The following is a 20,709-nucleotide window of genomic DNA, read 5'->3' on the forward strand; positions in this document are numbered from 1 at the left end:
AGCTATCTAAGGATGGTACTATAGAACGCCACCTCAAGGTAGGCCTAGTGGCGCCATCTCTTGGTCAGGCCGGAAACTTATCAATCCACCCTCGTATAGCGAATTCTTCCAATATGAAATTATTGTCTGGCAACTTGAAGCCCTGAACATCCACCACCTACTCCATTTCGCGAGAAACTAAACTATTTTCACCAGGTTAAATCATTTTCATTCTAACTTTACACTTATTGGTTTATACCAAATATACGATCATGCAAAATTAGGCAATATGCTGATGTTTGAGCGGGAAAATTTTCACTAGTTTGAAATTTAAATCGAACATCATCTGGACCGTATTTCAAGGACTCATTTTGCTCAGAACAGTCAATCACTACTAAAAGCGCATAATCTATAAATTCTCTTCTCGATAGCAATGGTTGTGCTTCTTTACCATAGTAATTAGCTTGAAAGTTTGTATACATTTCATAAAGAAGAGCATACTGATTTCTATTAATATCAAGATTGAAATTACTATAGGGATAACACTGATCATTTAAAAGTAGTTTTACATTAGTGAAATTGCAATGATCAAAGTTGCTACAGTTTTTAGTGGTATTATTTTTTCTGTTTATCTGAAATCCTAGTATAACAAATCTCGGGTTTTCCAATTGTGTTGAGGTTTTTACAATCTAAATATAGTTTGAACTCGCTGGAATTAGATGACATTCATATAGTTCCCAAGTTCGAAAACTTATTGGAATAAGTGGATCTTTTTCAATATATTTCAGCATCTGAAATTTTCGTGAATCAGACAGTTTGACGCTAGGCAATAGCCACTCTATTTTATTAATTTGAATTTTATACTGCTCAAGAGGAGCTGTTTGCAAGATGGCATTTGCATTACTCTGTGATCTGGTCAAATTGAGTTCATCAATGCATTGACAATGATTTTGTGATAATCTTCAGCAAAACCAAATATCATGTTAAGAGGTATGGCTATATTAAAGTAGCCAGTGACGTTTGTTAGTGATTGATTTTTATCATTTAGATCAAGCCAACCAGTATTCTGTATGTAACGTAATTGTTCTGGATTTAGAGATAAGTCATTTTTCATGAGACTAATTAGACCAACATTTTTCTTCTTATCAATTTCTATTGCATTGATTTCATATCTTGCTTCTTCAAAGAAATGACTGATGGCGTTAAAAACGAAAGATGTGTTTGTCACTTGTGCTCTATCAGTTTTTAGGATTCTTCCGTGTACATGAAGTGAACTTTTGCTCGGCAGAAGACACTGGTCCTGATTCTGAATGACGATCCGAATTTCATCACTGTTGCTGAAGGTCGATGAGGCATATGGCTGATGCGCATGAATTTCACAGTGTGCAATCGACTCATCAAAGATGATTGGTGCTTGAATATTCAAAATTTCCCCCTCCATGACAAGTAACACAGCCACACAAAAAAAAGTGTGCGTATCTGGTAACAAGACACACGTATTCCTATGGATTTTGGGGCGCTGAATTCAAATTCGGTATCAGAAATCATCCATCATGTCATGGTTTACCCATAACCTCAAAAAATGACGAAAAATCATGCACTGAGGCAAATTAATTTCAAAATAATGCCAGTGATGCAAATTTTCACTTCAAAAATATGTCGACAACTTTGAAGGATCAACCCTTGCCTGATATCAACTTGTTTAACATAAATTTACCCAACAGCACCTGACCTCACCTAACCTGAATTAACAGAAATTTATTGAACTACACGTAAAGCTCTGGAAGCATATTTTCCCAGTAGCAAATGTGTGCTACATCGAATGAGTCAACTCGAGCCTAACCTAAAAATAAATCTAACATAGCCTAACCTAACCTAACCTCACAAAACACAATTAAACTGATTGTGTTGTCCCGTTGTTTTTGCGGTACCGTTTCATTCAGCTTCGGCTTAACCTACATAGAGGTTTAACCTATCCTAACGTAACAAAACCTGACCTAACCTAACCGATTACGCTGGCAACCCTGTTCTTGCGTACTTTCATATTTTGCCATTAATAGCAGTAAATGTCTGGAGTTTCGTAACCGCTTGTTGCTAGCATTATTCGCCTGTGTCTGTAACCAGGGCACCTCCACGTGGTGACGGTGGGCAACGTATCTACATTGGCTGAGTCCCTGGGTAAACGGCGTTCATGCCGTCATGGCAGACACATGTAAAAAGTAAATTACGATGCAGGGAAAACCCCCAGTATCGGCGTCTGGTCAGGGAGGGAAAGCGGGCTCTCCGACGTCATCATGCAACCGTAGCTCTTCATCAATGGATCACTTGGTTGGTGTAGAGTCTCATACTACAAGGAAAAAAACCGCGAGCATTTCTCAATCGCATGCCTGCAAGAATAGCTCAGATTCATTCTGTTACATTTGCAATAAATATGAAGTGAGCAGTTTGCGAAAATCAATCGACGAGGAAGTAAAAAGTCTTTACGAAAAGTGTTTTGACCGTAAATTGCTGCACCAAGAAACAAAATGGGTTCCTCATGTCATTTGCAATTCCTGCAGGCTTATGTTGTATCGTCTAAAAAATTCAAACAACGAAAACTACCACAAGTACTCTACACCAACCACATGGAAAAAACACTTTATTGCGAAGGACTGCTACTTGTGCATGAATTCCGTCAAAGGGTTCAACGCCAAAAATAAAAATAACATTTCGTACATTAATGTGTGCACAGTCACAAGAGCAACTGAAATCAATAAAAATGCACGCCAGACTGATTTAAGCGCTTTAGAAGATGATAGAATGGAAGTTGAAAGTCAACGTCATGGAGACGGTAGTGAAACCAGTGATCGAACAGAAAATAGTTCTAATGATTCCGATGTAAATGGCGAAAAAGATGACGAATATGGCGTGCATAAAATGAAATTGTAGGTTCCAATATTAGTGTCGCAACTAAAAATGAATGATTTTATTAGAGATCGTGGATTACCGAAAGACGGCGCTGAATTTGCCCCTTCATTTCTAAAAAGAAGAAATCTTCTAGAGCGAAAGACAAAAGTTTCATTCAATCGCGAAAGGGACAAAGAATTCAGAAATTTTTTCGTTAAAGACGAAGAGACGTCTTTACCATAGTGTACTGCACTGACGTTAACGGACTAATGAAGCACTTGAAGAAAAATGTGTACAGAGACGAAGAATGGCGACTTTTTATTGATTCATCAAAACGCAGCATTAAGGCTGTTTTACTGCATAACACGAATACTTACGCTCCTATCCCTATAGCTCACTCAACGGTCATCAAAGAAGAATATAACAATGTTAAAATGCTTCTTGAAAAAGTTAATTACACGAATCACAAATGACAAATATGTGGTGATCTCAAAATTATTACAATTATATTAGGCCAACAATCGGGTTTTACGAAAGAGCCATGGTTTATATGCCTGTGGAATAGCAGAGATCGAGCCAATCATCACAGCAAAAAACACTGGCCTATAAGAGATACATTCAAACCTGGTTCTCATAATATCATCAACCAAAGCCTCGTTGATCCAGAAAAAATGTTACTACCACCCCTCCACATAAAGCTTGGGCTCATGAAGCAATTTGTTAAGGCGTTAGACAAAGATGGACAATGCTACAAGTATATATCTATTAAATTCCCTAATGTTTGAGACGCTAAATTGAAAGAAGGAGTCTTCGATGGACCACAGATTCGAATATTGACAAGAGATACTAATTTCGTGAGCCACATGACGAAAATTGAAATGGACGCTTGGAAAAGTGTTTAAGCAGTAAACTACAAAAAGTTAGGCTGCTTGATGAATTTAAAACTTCACTTTCTAGATTCACATCTGGATAAGTTTCCAGAAAATGTTGGTGATTTCAGCGAAGAACAAGGGGAACGTTTTCATTAAGACATAAAAGTGATGGAACAACGATATCAGGGTAGATGGGACGAGGTCATGATGGCTGATTTTTGCTTGATGTTGAAAGGGGAAACGAATGTACGTCTTAAACGTAAGCGTAAACCTTTGCATCGTTCCTTCGAAGAAAAAAGGACACGTTATAGCAGGCAGAAAATAGACCGAAGTAGGTCTATAAATCAATTTAATTACGATAAAAAGCAAGATAAAGTGTAATTTAGTCAATGAAAAAAGGCGAATTTAGTTTAAATTACATTTTTATTCAAATATTTCTTACAAACAAAATACATGAAATTTTTAATTTATAAAGCTGCCATTCACGCATCTGAATACTGGTAATTTTTCAATCACTTCTTCACACACATTCTAATTATAAAAAGTAAGAATTTCAAGAAGCAGAATTTTAAATCGCATGAGATTAGTAAATCAAAGTTTTTTCATTGCTTTACTCTTTAAACTTGTATAGGTTTTCCCTATATAAGATTTTACACTTTTTACTTTTTACAGAACAGCAGACGTTGTTTCTTGCAGTACAAATGGAGAATATTTTTGCGTTTCTTGAATTTTCTCCAAAGCCACTATATAATTTCCAAAAGATATAGTCATGTGTATATGGAAATTTCCACAGTCAATGCATTGTTGCTTCTCTTGGTCATCAAAGAAGAGTATCATGAGGTTAAACTAACTTTTAAACAATTTCCACTCTTGAGGATTCAGGGTTATACTTGCACGAGGATGACTGGCCTGGAGTTTCACTTCTGAGGCGAGCTTTCCGTGTTTTTTAAATGCAACACCGACAATAATTTGTTTCGTGAATGATGAATTCAGGTTGTATGTGATCGCATGTAACATTTGATTTCGTGGAGTATACGGCATGATGAATATCTCACTGAAGCTTGTCACAGACTGAAGGATAATTGAAAAACTGCACACACACTTATACATTTTTCTCCACAAATTCAATGAAGTTGAAGCATCCACCAAAATAAACTATTTCAAGATGCTGATCTTCACAGACTTTCTTCATTTGCATAAACAGATTTTTATCCTCTTCAAACAGTTTTGCCATTCTTTGAGGCAGAAAAACGGTGAATTTGTTTTCTATGATTACAAGCGTTCTCGGTCCATATTTTGTTTTAGCCTCCTTAATGTCCGTTATTTCGTATCCCTTGTTAACTTCTAGGTCTGTCAGCTTCTTTGTTGGAAGACTTGCTTTAGCTCTTGAATGTTCCTTGGGAATACGTTTAAATGACTTTTTAGCTCTTTTTTCTTTCCTTCTTTACAATCTGGCATCTGACAACAAACTAAAGAAAGAGAAGAACAAGCCTCCTCTTATAGACACCTACCCCCTCCATCAAATTTCTGGAGACGATGACTTCATCAGAATGGAATTTTGTTTACCTAAAAACGTGTTGAAACCTGCATAAAAAGAGCACTGTATGATACCTTATTTTCTCAGTTATACATGTAACATGATACCATTTTGAAAGAAAACAATGCTCAGAATTCAATGTAATTTGATATCATTGTTTTTTCCATTCTTTCAAGAATATCAAAGGAGAACGTTTAATTAAATTATTTCACATAGATAAGGATTCCAGGAATCGATGATGACGTCAACAGAATGGAATTTTGTTTACCGAGAATAGTTATAATAGCACGAGGATGGTTGCAGATCTTAGAAAATTTCAATGACGCACCATTGCGGTAAACATTTAATACATCAAAATTATATTATTTTGGGGTGAAAATTTTCAATTCCGATAATAGCAGGTGTTAAATGGCCTAATATTGCGATATCATATAACATATCATCTCCTATTCCATATTTTTGGGGCTGAAAAGTTCCATTCCCATGATTTTTAAGTATTGATTTCCAATATCGATAGTGTACTATAGATCGTTCAAAACTGTGATTCGTTAGTCAGCACAAGGAAAGAAACCAATCTTACAGCCTTCTGCACTCTAGCCGCAAGTTTGCTATTCGTACGGAAAAAAGTGGTCCAGAACCCGTCGTACCTATCTACTCAATTGTCCATTTTTGTTAGAGATTGATGCGTTATAAGTTTAAAATTTAATTATTTGGTAGAAAATTAATTTTCTTGATTTTTTCTTTTCATCGTCTTTTTATTATAAATGCCATTGTTAAGGTCTGCCTTAGTCTATTTTGATTAATGATATAACAATATGGTAGAAAATTAAAGTAGGATTCGTTTGTAAATGAACTTTTCCGTGCTTTTTTCGTGTTTGTTAAATCTAGTTTTTAAAAATCATATTTCTGCAAGAAATTCTTCAAGAAATTCTACAAGAAATCTTTGGCTTAAAATTTAACTTTTTTTTTGACAATTTTTATTTTTTTGATTTTTAAAATTACTTTTTTCTCTGAAAATTGCATTCAAATCAGTTGAAGTGAGTTTTAAATAATAACTGATCCGAGGTGTTTTATTTAGCTATAAAGCATAGCGTAAGTTACAAGTTTAAGATAATAAAAGACCCTGTGATCCTCTTCGTGACTTTCTAACCTAAAAACCAGCTGATGTGTACAATGTGAAAATTATTTCGAAACTATTTATGAAAAAAATAAATCACGATTTTTAAACACTTAAAACCCCTGATTGGATCGTTTTTCTTTGTAATTTCAAACTTAAAAAAAATTCCCTTGAAGATATAAATAAAATCAAACATTTTTTCAATTCTTGGTGGGAATTTTTTTACAAGTACGAAAAAGTATAACTATTTTTACAGGAAAACACCAATGAATATGATAATTTTTTAAATACTAAGAAATTCAGGTGGACGTTTCAATCAAGGAAACAAATTTCCGGTCATTTCCCGTTTCGCAAAAAATTATTGAATTATTTTAATTCTTTGGAATTCTTTCCTTTTCCATTTTTTTTCGATAGCCTTAGTTGCTGAGATGCATCCCTATACGCCTTATATTGCAAGTGATTAACTGCGCTCAAACTTTTTAAATTGAATTTTAAGGTGTAAGTCACAGTCTAGTTGCTGGTTTTTGTAATGAATCAAATTACGAGGAGAAATATTTTACGTTTCAAATAATTAAAAAAAAAAACAGAATTTTAATATAATTTTGATAAATAATTAAATGAGTAGTGCAAACCTTAAATTTTTCCTCGGAATTAAATGTAAATTGTCAATTCGACACTACAGACAAGTGTAAATATTACTGCAGTTATACCTTAATTATGCGAAAAAAAATATATACATTTTAGGATTTAAAAATACATGTAGAAGAAATTTATACAGTGAAGTATTCGAACCTTCAACTCACTATTTTTGTAAAAATTATATTATTTTAAAATAATTTTTAAAATTTCGCTACAATTCTAAAATATGACAAAAAATTTTTTAAACTTATTTATATATTATCTCGAAAATTTCTCTTTTAAAGTAAACCAGACGAGGAATTAATTTAACGAAACTTTATTAAATTTTACAATTTAACTAAATTCTGAATTAAACCAAAATTTATTTACTTTTTAAATTTATTTTAATTTCATTGAAATTTTAAATTTGTTTCAAAAAAATAATTTTTGAAATTTCACTGAAAATCTAAAGTACGAAAAGAATTTTTTTTAATGTATTTATTATCTCGAAAATGCCTCTTTTTAAAAAGAAACTGTAAAAGAAATTAATTAATTTTAACATGATAAATATAATAATTGTAGGCCTCCATTAATTGTAATATTTTCGGCGTGCAGAGGCAGCCTCGAGTGAGCTATAGATATGGCTGGCGAAGGCAAGCCCGAGAATCGAGAAACAGAAAATCACCGGCACGTTCGGTTTGGCTTTCAGTGTGCGTCTCCCGTAGACGTAGGCAAAGGACGCGGTTGCCATAGAAACGTCGAAAAGTGGAAGAGAGCAGCAAATATATATATATATATATATATCGTTCTCCCACTCGGACCTCCCGCGCCGCATCTAGGCTTATAATATCTTTGCTGGTTCTGCGAAAGAACACCTAGATGCGGCTAGTGACGGCGGAGTGGAGGTCGAATTATTAGTAGGTCAGGATAAATGTAGACAAGGGACTGAGAGTGAATCCCGAGTGAGCCGAAAGTGATGCTGCAAACGCACTCTTTAAGAGATATATTCTGTGGAAGAACTGTAGCTTAAAAGAGGCGTCCACGGAGTAATAATAAGGAGACCGATCATGCTGTACAAAACTTCTCGAGTTTTGACTGCGGAAACTGTACATTTATTGCCAGACTTAGGCGTTTAAACCCAATGCTTCAAGGAAGAGGACATGCGCAATGTGATTTGCTATTTCCTTTTCTCCCGCACGAAATGTGCGAGTGAGTGCCATGTTGAATGACAACTAAATACTGAGGTTATGTTCCTGTAAATATTCTCAATTGAGTTTGTCAATATACGAGGTGTGTTCAAAAAATAAGGTGACTTTATGGTTTTCTCAAAAAATATTCAGTTATTCCTCAATATTTATGTTGTCCCCTTCAAAGTAATCCCCCTCAGATATAATACACTTGTGCCAACGCTTTTTCCAATCATCGAAGCACATCTGATAATCATTTTGTGGTATAGCCTTGAGTTCTTTCAGCGATGCAGTTTTTATCTCCTCAATCGTTGAAAATCGATGTCCTTTCATGGGTCTCTTCAGTTTTGGGAAAAGAAAAAAGTCACTGGGGGCCAACTCCGGTGAATATCAATACTGACTTCATTCAACATCTCCTGAGCGATGGTCATGCGATGGATCTTTTGATCAAAACTAAGCAGTTTTGGAACAAATTTCGCTTCAATATTTATATCGATATCAAGATATTTCTATTCAATTATAATTGTAATTAAATATTAATTATTCACAAATTATCTATTTATTAATAAATGATGTGTTATTAATTAATAAATAAATAACTTCATTAGTGTCTCATTATCAAATCATAATGTATATTATATAGTTGTGTTCTAAAAGCGTATAATATAATTTTGAACTAGCGAGAAACTGCTAAATTACTATAAAGTATGTTTTATTCTGATTTTAAAAACAGAATCTCAGAGATTAAAATCATATTGCATAGACAGAGATTAAAGGTCCAGAGAGCTGAGAGTAGGTTCAAAACCTATCTGTCGGATGGCAGTTCACTACCTTCGGGATCGTTTGAAAGTAACTTCGGTTAAGTTTTCATCGGGAGCAAAACCTTTCAGAATTCAAAGCTGGAATCCCGGGTACTTTTTTCATTAGTACACAAACTAAAGGACCGATCCTCTGTACCTGTTTTGCTCGGGATTCAAACGCTATCCAGTTGCTGCCGCAACCGATCCGTTTCTGAGTGATTAAGAAGGAGGCAAAGTCCACACGAAGTGGGATCACTTTCTTCCTGCAGTAAATATTTTCGGATCGTGAGAAGAGTTAAACCTAACGGGCCCTTTTTCGTCGATTTAGTGAATAAAACCCAAAGTGAGAAAAACCTATTACTCTCAGTCCCTGCTCTCTACCCGCAAAAGTATTAGTCCCTTCTTAATAGATCTTGTGAGTAAAATGAGCGGAAGAGGCGCTGTCGCCGAATTGATTTTCAGTCGATAAGAGAGTTTTCTGAAAATGTTAATGATCACTGGAGCAATTAGAACTATGTTTTAACTGCCGATCGAGGAAAATAACAATTAGTAATAACAAATACAAATTTTTGTTACTCCTGAAACTTATTTGTTACTTTATTTTGATGCATACTATATATAATTTGTAATGCTTTCATGTTGAAACTGGTTGTAATTAGAATTGATCGGTTGTGAAAATTTTGATTTATATGATTATAAATTTTGAAACATTATGTACCTTTCAATCCTTGGCGGATCGAAGGAAGCGAAAGGAACCTCTACAAAATACCCTTAAAGACCTCACTCAGTTCCCATTTGGTTCCTTCTTAAAAAACACAAAAAAACAGCAGGATCAATTTTGAAATTGTTGAAACTCGGAATCTACGTTAAAGCTTCCATTAGAAACTCACGGACTACTCGCAATACTTTTTTTTGCAGCGTTAAAAATTTAAAAAAAGGTCATTAACTTCTGCTAAAGGTGACTTCAAGCGCCTCCATAATAGCTCAACTGGCATGTTGCGCGCGAAGTTTAAAAAAAAATTCTCTCTCACTTGCATCGCAGCGTTGCTGTCTGAAGTTTCCACTGCTTGGCGCTAGCATCCAGACAAAATTGTCCATGTAATGGTCCATGTAAATGGCAGGTATTTTATTTTTTAAAGTTTTTAACGCTGCAAGAAAAAGTGTTGCGATTACTCCGTGAGTTTCTGATGCAAATTTTAAAGTAGCATCCGAATGTCAACAATTTAAAAGTTGATCTTGCTGTTTTTTGAGTTTTTTAAGAAGGAACCGAAGGAGGAGTCAGTGGGGTCTTAAAGGGTATTTTGTAAAGGCTCCTTTCGGTATCCTTCGGTCCGCCAAGGATCGTTGCAGTGCAGAACTAGATAACCAACATTTTTCCGGAATTGGGCTTTGTGCATAAAAAATTCTGAAATAATTTTGTACATATCTAATAAAAAGGATATTTGTTTGAAATCTCGTTTTTAACATAGTAAAATAAGACTGTTGATGATTCAAAACCAAATAGTTGACTGTACTTGTATCCCATCTTCTTCTCTTTTTTTAATTCTCTAGCCTCTTACCTTTTTTAAGACCTTTTTCTGACCATATTTGTCTTCCTATATTTTGTTTAAAACAATACAATAATAAAACGCTTCTGCTCTGAAAGAAAGATCTCCTAAATCAATCGAATTACAGCCAAAAGTCTTAAATCTCCATTTTCTACAAGTCACTTTTATAGGGGGTTTTTTACTTAACTTTTTACCGTGAAATCAGAGATGATATTTGTTAAAATTATTATTATTATTCATTTACAAATAAACATATATTTTCTTCTTTTTATACGCCTTTCAGCGACAACTCATATGTTACAGTCCGAGACCGCGACACAAAAACTTTATTTTCCCGGAACGGATTAATTTTTTTGCATGAACATTTTTTATTCCTATCCGGTTCCCCTATGTCCCCGAACCAAGTTTTTATTATTTTTTTAAATTACAGAATTGATTGTAGTCTTTATCCGAAGACGATTTTCAAATCCCATAGAATTTTAACCTCGAAATTCTTAAATGATTTACTCGGAATGGATTAACTTTTTCGAATCAAAATCATCTTCTCTCAATTTTGCAATTTAACAGCTCAGAAGCAAGTTTTTATATTTTATTTATACTGAAAATTACACTTTTTATCGTTTTTTGCAACCCAGCCTTTTCCAGTTTTAGGCCCCTATCACTTTGAAATTGTAAACTTCTACATTCCGTTTCTCAAAGCTGGATTTTTTTAATCATACATTTTCTTCTTTTAATTTAGAAACACTTCATCTCGAGACCAAAGTTTTATTTTATCTTAAACTGGTGATTTCGATTTTACAGAATGTTATTTCGTTCTCCTGAAAATTCCGCTTCTGTTGCTTATCTTGTTCTGTACTGCAGTCCTTTATTTATAAAATAACTTTTTCATTTTGTTGAGAATAACATCATTTTGAAGGCATCGTTCTATCATAGTCTATTTTTGGTGCCAAACGCCAGTAGGGCCAGAATTGTTCATCTTTTAAGACTTTCAACTTGACGCAATAAACAAGTATGTACATGAGTTATTTCAAGTTGAAAAATAAACGTAATTAAAAATGATTTTTAAATTTTATGAAATTGCTCCTATTACTAGGCGAATTTTTGAAAAGAATATTTCAAATTATTTTTTCTCGCTTAATTTTTTTCTTTGAAGGATTCTCTACGAATCTCTCTGGTACGTTGTAGCTTACATTTAATTCAGGAATTATACAATCATTTATTTTACCAACAATATTTTTCTTTAATACACCAAACTCTCGCTTTCAGTCCAATGGAAAATGCTCTCGCCCTGCTCCCCTGAAAAACTGCGGGAGCCAGCAGTTCTAAGAAGGCTAAGCAAGGGGTGACTGGAAGCGAGAGTTTGGTGTACATTTCTGTAAATATAAACATACCAAAAACATTTCTAGAGAGTTCATCAACGTATATAATAAGTCGTACATAAGAATTTCGCAACTATTACCTGAACAGAAAGCAGAAACCTATGTAAGTCTCTAAATAACTAAATAATTTTGAACTGAAATATTTATTCGATAGTTTGCGGAAAGCAATCTTTTAAAGTTAGTTAAAAATTAACAATGGAAATATTTTCCTCAAGTTTTAAAATTATTTTTGAACTTGAGATTACTACTAAATAATGTACAACCTGAAGTAGAAATTTAGTTTCAATTTAAACAATACGAACATATATCAGTAAATGCATAGTTTTAATATTTTATCTATTAATTTTCTGTCTATAATAGCACACTGCTCAGTTCGAGGCTCAGTTCCTTTGATTTTCATTTCAAGTTTAAACGTTTAGAATTTTTAAAGTATACATTTTTTAATGACAGGGCTACATGCACAGAAATTTTGGCACGAATTTCAGTACGAAGGGGCTCTATATATCGACATTTTGGTACAATTAGCTGGATTTTTTCGGTACATGTTTTGTATCGTTCAGAGGGTTTGAAGCCTTTACGCCTTTCTTACAATTATTTATTAAATATTTTTGGCTAATTAATAGCTAAATGTATATTTATTTATAGCGAACAGAAAGCCCATTTTAAAAACCACTTCAATTGAAGTTATCAATTTTAAACTAATGTAACAGAGAATGTCATTCTCAATTCATATTGACTTATTATAACTTATTATTAATTATAATACCTTTTTATACAAGATAACAATTTTCTTTTGAATTTATAAAAATTAAAAGAATTGTAGGTAGACATGACGGTTAAAAAAAATATATCGCAGGCACACGAAAAAAGAAAAAGGTCTTGTCTACCAGACGAGATACACACCACTTCGTTAGTATCTTTGAATTTCAAAAAGTATAAAAAAGAATGCTTCTAATATATCCCTTTGCTATATGCCAGAATAAATAATACGGGTTCAAGAAATTCCATTTGGAGAAAATGTAGATCAGAGTTCAGTAACTGATAATTTTTTTCAAATTGGCAATTATAAGTGATGCAAGAACGTATCCTGATTATTTTTTCGATTACAACAAATTTATGGTCGAAAAGATGGATTAATAAATTTTGCCTAAACAGTTTTTTAGAAATCCAATACAAATTTGTCTAACTTATCACGCCAGCCATGTGCTCGAATCCACACAAAATTTTTCAACCTATAATATTAATTTTAATTATTTTTAGATTTTTAGATCACTTTTAAGTCATATAAACATTTATATTATTTCGAATGTGTTTTCACGTAGAAATTTATCATTGCCATCATTTTGATAATCGCTCTTGTTCTTTTTTTTCTCATCACATTCTTTTTTCTCGAACAGAGGGGGGGAGGGTCTGCCTGACGTAGATCCACCCGTCTTGTTTCAAATAGGATTGGCGTCACTGTTTTTGGAGTTGCTGGATCCGAATCCAGGATTGGTTTGACTCGGTCAAGTCGCATTTCGTTCCAAACCTAAAAAAAATTATGAAAGTTGGAACATTCATAACCTTGAAAAAAATGAATTTAAACACTACGGCTTTATCCTCACACCCCCCGCCCACCTGCAACGGAGCGCGCCTTCGCTGGCTTCGTTACACAGCAAAAAAAGTACTTAATTTAAGCCCAAAATTCGGCTTATTTTATGGTATCACAAAAAGAAACCTCAAATTCAGATACGCTTGCTCTCCAATTCAGATTATATAGTCGAAAGTCTAACAAAATTAAGCAAATCCGGATTATAATTTCAACTCTAAAATTTAAAAAGAGCCTGAGTTGGATAACGAACCAAACACTAGACTGTCGAGAATTTATGTGATCTCATTCATCCAGCATCCACCCTCGTTTCTTGTTTTCTTCATGGTACCATGATCACATGCGCGCGCTCCAGCTCCTCACACACGCGTACACTCATGCACACTTATATCATACATATTTTCTGCCATACATCGGCATACTGATTCATCTGAGATAGAACTAAAATCTTCACGTGATTTCTTCGTAAACCTAGAAAGGTTCTCTTACAAAAATATAAATTACTGTACTTAACTGTACTAACAAGTCCGTTACTCTCTCGCTTGCACTCACGTATTTGCTTTGGCGGAAGAGGGACGCCGATAGTCGCCTGTGGCTACATGACCGTGGTCGCTTCATGCCCTGGGAAATTCAGTTTGAAGAGTGCCAGGCATATGGAAGGAGTTGAGATTATTTACGATTGTTCCATTACGTTTTCTACCCTTTGAACGAAAAAGTGGGCCTGCAGTAAATACATAGTTGTTACTTCGCCCCCCAGGCTCAACTCGAGTTTTCCGAGTTTTAACACAGGTTCAGAAAAAGGCCGTTTTTAATATCAAAAAATTACTTTAAAAATTCTATAATTTGCAGATGCGTTGTTAAGACATGAGGAAGGTAAATGAGAAAGTCCCTACTTCGAGAAATGAAAGCAACTTCTTCAAATTAAGGGTTGAAAATGATCAAAATAAATGTCAGTAGTAAATAAATAATATCGCTACAACAAAATTATCGATATTGCACGGTAGCTTACCTTCAGCCAAGCTCGAAACAATGAACTGCGCTCATTTTTACTGAGGCTAATCGCTCACAAATGCAAAAATAATTAACTTTCAAAAATGATCAATCTTTTCAATTTTACGGGCAAACTATTCACTTTATGGAAATGTTTTATCTAACCTTTTTTATTCAGAAGAAAATTTAGAGTGTTTTATTATATAACTATTTGTGCTCTAAAAATATCTGTGTCCAAGGAAAATCCATAAACATTCAATAAGCCGCCATATTGGAATATGGCGGCTCGAGCGCCCCCCCCCCCCAAATTTACTGAATTTTGGGAGGTGTTTCAAGACCCCCTAAGGAAGTTTCCTGATAACTAAGTTCATTCTTATAAGTTATTTCTATTTAAGTCTCCTCATTCAGCTTCGTTGACTGGTCTAATAGATGTGTGATAGTTTTGGAACACGCCTCATTTCAAATCTTGGATTACTGCTCGGACACGCTAATGCTTATTAGGGTACCTTTTCACGGACACCCGTTTTAAATTAATCGTTGAATTAATTTGAGACATCGAGCTCGTATCTATGTTATCAACCAATCAAATTTGCCATAAACCAACAAAGTAGCTAAAAATGAATCCTATGAAAAATTTCGATTTCACGATTAATTTGACGCATCGAGTTCGCATCTAGGTTATCAACCACTAAAATTTTCCATTAATCAATAAAGTAGCTAGAAATGAATCCTATAAAAAATATTAATTCCACGATTAATTCAAGAGAGGGCTCCGTGAAAGGGTACCCTTGGAGGTCTTTAATGAATAGTTAAAATTGAAATATGATTACATAATATACTTTTTTGTCAATTCCTGATTAATTTTATATCAAACATGACTATGTTTCCATTTTTTCAAAGATTTAAGTTCACTGTATTAGTATTTTATTTTGTTCCAATGAAACATTCATCTTGCTAACTAAAAGAATAGAATACATGAAACAGAAAGGTAAAAAGATAGGTATATTTTCAAGTCATTTTGAGTTTAAGAAATTAAACACTAATTTAATTTTTTTATTTTTAAAGTCGAATTTCAAAATTTTGTAGCGTCTATTTGCTACGTTTTATAAATAAAATATATATGTCGGAGTATTTATAAAATCAAATGTGCGTACGTACTTGAATCACTTTGAATACTATATATATTTAAAATTGTATGAAATTTGATATCTATAAGAAGTGCATATTGGATCAGCCAGTGATAAGACTCATAAAAATCATATGATCATTTCACAGTCGATTTTATAATTGTATATTCATGTATAAAAGTAATATATTTTGAACATGAGAAGGTTTTACTTTTCTGAAAGAAAGTATTTATAGAGCTCCTAGACTTTTTTATTTCCATGTATATAGATTTCACATACTTTGAAAAATTTGAAGAAATTCACAAAGATGTCAAAATGTTTAAAGGATTAAATAAACATTTCAAATATTTTATAATATTGCAAAATTTTTTACAAGATTTTAAGAAATTTTAAATATCCCAATGATTTAAAACAAATTAGAAAATTGTCGAAACGATTGTTGTACGAATATTCCAAGGAATTCATAAAGTTTTCAATATAACTCAAAAAAAATTTTTAATTTTTAAAGGTCTCAAAGATTTTGGAACTTTTTTTTAAGATTCCAAAAGATTACACACAAATGTGAAGAACTTATATAGGTTTTACATTCACACAAATTTAAAGTTCTACCATAAATTATACATACTTTGAAAGATTTAAAAAACTTCACAAGGATTTCGAAATATTTAATGGATTATACAGGATGGACACGCTGGGGCTTACATACATGGCACACATGATTGCTACCCGAATTGCACAACAGCAGAGAAGAAATCATTGTACAGGGGCATTTTCATATTTCGCGCCTTTAAAGTTTCATTCGGATCGGCCATTCGGTCAAGTTTGTGCATCTTCGGATCAAGTTTATCATAGTTTCCATGGTTGCGTTCGAAACTTCAAATGGATACAGTGTCAAAAAATATAGGTTATTCTATGTAGTAATTACAAATAATACAAGTGTTTCATTAATAATGAAGTGAGACTTGTGGATTGAGAAGTAAACGAGAATTTTCTTGTGTCAATAACATTATGGAATGGCTGCTGACTGGCAAATACTATAAATTGATAATAATATTGTGAGCTTTTAGTAGGCGAAAAGTAAATTGTCTTTAACGCTAATTTGCGACATAAAAAAGGTATGTTATGAATAGACAGGACTTGTTTTGTATAAAGTGAATAAAATATTACATGCACAAATTTTTGATTGACATTACCTATAATTACTTAAAGCGATTTCGGTAAGAAATGTAATACGACTATAACCTTTATTTCAGTTTAATTTCAGTTTATTTCAGTTTATTACTGACAGTGTCGGCAGTAATATTTTAAACAATAGATACCTAATAATAATTTAAAAATCATGACTTATCCCAAGACTGGGGATTGATTAGTTTAAATTAATTCTGAGTCATTCTGATGATATAAGTGTATCAAAAAGATATCTCGAGGTAATTTAATTTACCTGAATTTTAATCAATAACATATTTAAGGATTTTTTCGTATTTAAGAAAGTGTTTTCTCTGGACCTCATCCTAAAATATTGTTTGATTAACTATTAAAATAAATTAGAGTCTCGTTGGTGATAAGATTGTTTAAAAAATTTATCTAGACAAGATAATATAGCCCAGAGTTGTTATTCCATTTTTTTTTAAATTATCCAATTCTAGAAATCTTGCCTGGATAATTTTTTTCAACAATCCTATCACCAACGAGTCTCCAATTTATTTTAGTGGCTGAACAAACCAAATTTTGAGATGAAGTCCAGGGAAAACATTTTCTAAAATCCAAAAAAATGTCTAAATATTTTATTAATTAAAATTCAGGCAAGTTAAATTTCCTCGAGATATCTTTTTTAACACCTATATCATACAAATGAAATATAATGAATTTCAAAGTCTGATCAAATGCCAGACTGGAAATAAAATGCAGAGATAGCGATTTCGAAAATTGGATAATTTATAAAAAAAATGGAATAACAATTCTGAGCTCAATTATCTTGTCTAGATAAATTTTTGATACAATCCTATCACCAACGAGTCTCTAATTTATTTTAATAGTTAATCAAACAAAATTTTAGGATAAGGTCCAGAGAAAACATATTCTTAAATACGGAAAAATCTTTAAATATTTTATTGATTATAATTCAGGCAAGTTAAATTACCTCGAGATATCTTTTTGATACACCTATATCATCAGAATGACTCAGAATTCATTTTAGGCTGATCAATCACCAGTCTTGTGATAAGGTCAAGAGATAACAGTTTTCCAATAATGTTCATTGAAATGAACCAGCTGAAATGCACCAAATCCATCTTCATTTTCTGATGTGAATTTATCTATGATCGATCTGTGAAAAAAAACAATGGAAATGAGTTATTAAATTCAGAAATAATGTGTTACTTATTAAAGTTATTGACAAGTCATGTATTTTAAATTATTGTTAAGTAACTATTGTTTAAAATATTAATGCCGATACTGTCAGCAATAAACATATAAAACCAGAAAACATTTATTTGGTAAAAAATAATCATTCGAAAGTATAATAAACATGCCGGGCCGATCTGTCATTATTTCGAGGTTATGGTCGTATTCACCTTTTTACCGAAATCGCTTCAAGTAATTGTAGGTAATGTCAATCAAAATTTTTTGCATGCAATATTTTATTCATTTTATACAAAACAAATCCTGTCTATCTCAGCAGCCACTCCATAATGTTATTGGCACAGAAGAAAATTCACGTTTACTTCTCAGTCCTCAAGTCTCACTTCATTATTAATGAAACACTTGTATTATTTGTAATTACTACATAACATAACCTATATTTTTTGACACTTGTATCCATTTGAAGTTTCGAACGCAACCATGGAAACTATGATAAACTTGATCCGAATATGTACGGACTTGACCGAATGGCCGAACCGAATGCAACTTTAAAGGCGCGAAATATGAAAATGACCATGTACAATGGCTTCTTCTCTGCTGTTGTGCAATTCGGGTAGCAATCAAGTGCGCCATGTATGTAAGCCCCAGCGTGTCCACCCTGTATATACATTTCAAATTTTTAAAAATATTTCAAAATTGTTTGCAAGATTTTAAGATATTTCAAATATTCCACTGATTGTAAACAAATTTCAAAAATTTCGGGACGATAGCACAAGTATTCAAAAGAATTCTTGTAGTTTTTAAGATATTAAAAAAATTTCACAAATCGTCCAAAGAATTTCAATGTTTTTAAAGAAATTCAGAAAGATTTCAAATGGCTTCCGTTTCCGGTACCGATCGCGATTGTTGGTGATTTTTGTGGTGCTAACTTTTTGGCTGCGGTGAAGGGAAAGAGGGAGTTTGAGTGGAGAAAGGGCGATGAGTAGAGTATTGAAGGGCTAAGGAATAAGTGAGAGCTAAGGGATTGGTAGAAACGCAGTGAGTTTGATATAATTGTCAAAAGTGGAAAAGAAAGTTTTCAGGTTAGGAACGGTTGTGGAAAGTGGTGTTTCACGCAGGGTGAGCGACAGGGTAGTGTGAGGGTTAGTTGAATGAGAAGAAACAGTTGTTTAATAGTTTAAGAGTGATGAGTTATAGTGAGAGAGAGATTGTGAGTGATTTTTAGAGTGGTGGCTTTAGATTTAGATTGAACGAGTGGTGAGAGGGGGGGGGTGTCGGAAGATAACAAAAGGGTTAGAGACCAGCTAGATGCGGAAGGCGGAAATGAGAAAGCGATAAAGAAAAGTAGACAGAGAACTCCACCTGAAAGGAGGGCAGGAAGGAGTAGTATAGAAGGCCTCGAGAAACTCATCAGAGGCCTCAGAGAGGCAACCTGCAAAGGGTTTCACAGAGAAAGAAATTGGAGGAATGGGATGCTCTGTGGAAAGCCGAGAAAAAGCCCTGCTAGAAGTAAAAAGATGGAGATCCTAACTTTTTGAATCTTTATGATAGACAAAGATAAAAAAAATGTATCCCTCTCTATCTTTTTACCAATCTAAATTCACGTTTATGTTTTTGAATACCCTATTTTCTGTCTTATTCTATGATTGATCTATACACATCAATCTTTTTCTATCTCTCTGCCAATCTGAATTCCCATCCATCTGTTTCAATCGTCTTTTCTCTATCTCATCCTATCCCGCATCTATCAACGCCCAACATTTTCTATCTCCGTGTCAATCTAAATTCACATCTATTATTTTCAATCCTATCTTTTCTATCTCATCCTGTCTTTCATCTAGCGACGTCGATACCTTTTTCTATCTCTTAGTCAATCTAAATTCATGTTTATCTTCTTCCATCTCCTCCTCTTTATCGCATTCTATCCTACGACTATCAGCGTCTATCTTTTTCTATCTCTTTGTGAATCTAAATTCTCGTTTATCTCTTTCAATCTGCTCTACTCTATCTCATCCTATCCTTCATCTATCGACTTCAATCTTTTTCTATCTCTTAGTCAATCCTAATTAATGTCTATCTTTTTGAATCCCCTCGTCTCTATGTTATCTTATCAGTCATCTATCCACGTCAATCTGTTTCTATTTCTTGGTCATATAAATCTACGTTTATCTTTTTAAATACCCTCTTCTCTATCTCATCCTATCATTCGTCTATCGACGTCAATCTTTTTCTACCTATTTGTCAATCTGAATTACCGTCTATCTTTTTCCATCCCCTCATCTCTATCTTTATCCTGTTCTTCATCTATCGACGTACATCTGTTTCTATCTCCTGCTCAATATAAATTCATGTCTATCTTTCTCAATCTCCTACTCTTCATCGTATCCTACCCTACGTCTATTAACGTCTATCTTTTTCTATCTACTAGTCAATCTTAATTCACGCCGATCTTTTTCAATCCCCTCTTCTCTATCATATCCTATCCTTTATCTATCTACGTCAATCTTACTCTATCTCTTCGTAAATCTAAATTCCCCGCTATATTTTTCAATATCCTCTTCTTTATCTCATCCTATCCTACATCTATAAAAGCCCAAATTTTTTTCTATCTCTTTTTCAATCTAAATTCACGTCTATCATTTTCAGTCCCTTCTTTTCTATCTCATCCTGACCTCAATTTATCGACTTCAATCTTTGTGTATCTCCTAGTCAATCTGAATT

The 20,709-nt window shown here is 33.4% G+C and overlaps 1 protein-coding gene and 1 long non-coding RNA gene across 2 annotated transcripts in view; one reads left to right on the plus strand and one right to left on the minus strand.

Moving 5' to 3' along the window:
- LOC117182326 overlaps positions 1-20,709 on the plus strand; it is a 60,215-nt gene that overhangs the window by 12,640 nt on the left and 26,866 nt on the right. The window lies entirely within an intron of this gene.
- Positions 13,160-13,906, minus strand: LOC117182327. The gene is made up of 2 exons (XR_004468298.1): positions 13,764-13,906; positions 13,160-13,450 (listed from the first exon to the last, which is right to left on the minus strand). It is a non-coding gene; the product is annotated as an uncharacterized LOC117182327 (long non-coding RNA).

Source organism: Belonocnema kinseyi, chromosome 10 (assembly GCF_010883055.1).
Source record: "Belonocnema kinseyi isolate 2016_QV_RU_SX_M_011 chromosome 10, B_treatae_v1, whole genome shotgun sequence".
Lineage (NCBI taxonomy): Eukaryota > Metazoa > Arthropoda > Insecta > Hymenoptera > Cynipidae > Belonocnema > Belonocnema kinseyi.